Consider the following 3,153-nt stretch of genomic DNA (forward strand, 5'->3'; position numbering starts at 1 on the left):
TAATAATCATATGAATACAAAGTTACGTGTTCTCTTCGTCCATAAATAATAAACTCAGTTTAATTTAGTACGAGTTTTAAAAAAATTAATGGAAAATTAATAAAAAAAGAGAATGTAAGATGAGCAATACTTCTAACCCCGCGCAATGCGTGACACACGACTTTTACAATAATCAGATGAGTACATAATTATGTGCTCCTTTCGTCTACGGATAACAAACTCAATTTGATTTAACAAAGTTTTTAAAAAAAATTATGGAAAGTGAATAAAAGAAAGGGGGTGCGTTAAAATGACAACACCTCTTAAAGTAACACTATACAACCATTCCTAGCCAATCATTTGTACACGTGGACGAATAATCAGCTGCCATGCGGCAATCATGAAAAATGCTCAAGGGGTAAATTTCTCGGCCAGCAATATCCAATATACTATACATCAATTTTTCTCGGCCTGCAATATTCAATACGCTAGACAACAATCTATAGATTGCTGTATGGCGTTTATAATATTGCTGGATACGTAGTGTCACAGTGTCACTTTAAGAGATGTTGTCATTTTAACACAAACCTAAAAGAATATAATGAAAGATAAGTCATACTTATATATTTAGTTTTATAATAAAATGTGAGCGATATAAATTTAATGGGATATGTGGTCCATTATCAAAAGTAATAAAAAAGTAAAAGCAAATGAGACATTTATTAGTGGACATATGAAAATGACAAAATGGAGCAATTATTGATGGACGAATGGAGTATTGTTAATAACTACTCCCTCTGTCTTATTAAAAAATAAAATGTTTTCTGGGTTGTCCCATTAAAAGTGAAACATTTCTGAAAATTGAAACAACATCTATTTGTTCATCCCTCTTCCTTTATTCTGTCCACATTAACTCATAAGATAACATTACATAAAAATCTCATACAAAAAAGCAAATATTTCATTTCTAATAAAACAGAGGGAATATGATTTTTAGTATTTTTATATAGAACGAAGTATTTGAATTAGTTTATATTACTTCAAATTCGTTACGTTGGATACATATTAAATTTAACTTTATTAACACTCTCCGCATAAGATAAAATCATTGTCATCGTTGAAAAATTAGGGATAATCGACATAGCAACATGGAGTATAATGCTTACATTATCACTTGTAAGAACTTATGCTTCCAATATATAAGCACAGTAGCAATAATAAAATGAATAGATTACACATTATTACTATATATATGTTTAAACTGTTTATTTAACTTATAACGGAGCAATAATAAAATGAATAAATTACACAATATTGCTATATATATTTTCAAACTGTCTATTTAACTTTTATATACTTTTTAAATTTAATTTATGAAAGCACAATAATATTGAATATACACAATAAGAAAGTGTGGTCTGACTTTTTAATTGGTTGTATCGTTTATTCTTAAGTTTGGTTTAGGTCGGTCCTTCATTTATATTCTCCTTCTAACGCATTATAAAATGTTTAAATATATGATTTAATTAATTTAGCAATAGATAATTGTCAATTTTCAAAATATTTCAGTTTTACATACTTAATATTTTAGTACGATAGTATGTAATTGATAAATAAAAGAGACTAATGGAAGAACATATAAAAGTAGTTTAAGCTTACATGATAAAATATACTAAGAACAAAGATGATTATATTGAAGGGTGTATAAAAACAATAATTTAAGTATAATAAAAAATTATAAATTTGATAAATTAATGACAAATATATACTCCCTCCGTCCCACTCAATATGTCCACATTTTTTAGTGGCACGAGATTTTAAGAGGAGTTGTTATTTGGAGTAAGTAGAGAGAAAAATGTAATTAAATATTTTGATGATGGGAGAGATTTATATCCAACCATAATTTAAATTTATTGATTTTATAAAGAGATAGGGAGTAGTATACTACATATAATATTGTATTTTATGAAAATTAAAAGTTTCACCAAATACTCATTGATGTTGTAAATAAATAACTCTTATTAATGCTAACTTATTTACATAGTATCATAAATGTTAATAAAGTAGACGAATATTTAGCTCTCTCCAAGTTTAATATAATCCCTCAAACTGTCATCTTCTCTCAAGAACTATATCTACAATTAATTACCTAAATTTAAATATTAAGAACAAAATCATTCTTTTGTTGAAAATTTGAAAAAAAAAGTGCAGAGTATATAAATGATTTGATGTCAAAAGATTAAAACATTTTAAAAGTAATAATTTTTTTTAATACACTAAAACTTACTATACCACTATAAATGGATGTACGGCCCAACTGAATCACATAAAAGATTTGTAAATAAACGCATAATGGGACAAATGAGGTTTTTTTTAAACTTACAGTCAATTACAGTCAGAATAGAGGATGACCTAGATCCATATTAAAATTAGAAATAGAAATTTTGAGAATCCGAGAATATATTACCCTCATCATTATTCATAATGAACAACAAAGAAGACTATAAAATAAAAAAATATATTATCAAAGAAGAAGGATTATATGAAAGAAAACACGATGTTTTTTTGTGATCAAAACTATAACAAATGTGGTCTCTATTTATAGAGGATGAAAAACTACAAATTTTGGTATAATTTTTATAATTTATTAATAAAATATACAAAAGATATATAATTTTTTTAAAAAATATTTATCAACCAATGAGATTATACCATTTGGTACGTTGATTTGTTTACTGGCCATTGGTTTATGGAGTATCATTTTATTACTCACATCAATCACATTACTTCACGTTTTTAAATGTGTATTATCAAATGTATAATGGTGTTTTTTTCAATGACAACCTATCATATTATGCATGTCCCTTCGGGGACATCCGATAAAATCGGAACGATACAGAGAAGATTAGCATGGCCCCTGCGCAAGGATGACACGCATAAATCGAGAAATGGTCCAAATTTTTTTTATAAAAAACCTATCATATTATGCATCTTGCATTAAATTTTTATTATACATGCTAAAAGATTTATACAATATACTCTACAAATTTTCATAAAAGTGGGTGAAAAATAAAAATTATTTAATATAGTATTAGATTATTATTCAATATATTATTTAAATATCAAGAACTATATCTACAATGCGCCAGACACTTTTCAGCGGTGTATGATGAG

General features: G+C 26.5%; 1 non-coding gene across 1 annotated transcript; it reads left to right on the forward strand.

Annotated features, from left to right (window-relative positions):
• The first annotated feature begins 2,839 nt into the window (after positions 1-2,839).
• On the forward strand, positions 2,840-2,942 carry LOC121769615. The gene has a single exon (XR_006043636.1). It is a non-coding gene; the product is annotated as a U6 spliceosomal RNA (small nuclear RNA).
• Positions 2,943-3,153: the final 211 nt, after the last annotated feature.

The sequence above is a fragment of the Salvia splendens genome, chromosome 15, assembly GCF_004379255.2.
Source record: "Salvia splendens isolate huo1 chromosome 15, SspV2, whole genome shotgun sequence".
NCBI classification, from domain to species: Eukaryota; Viridiplantae; Streptophyta; class Magnoliopsida; order Lamiales; family Lamiaceae; genus Salvia; species Salvia splendens.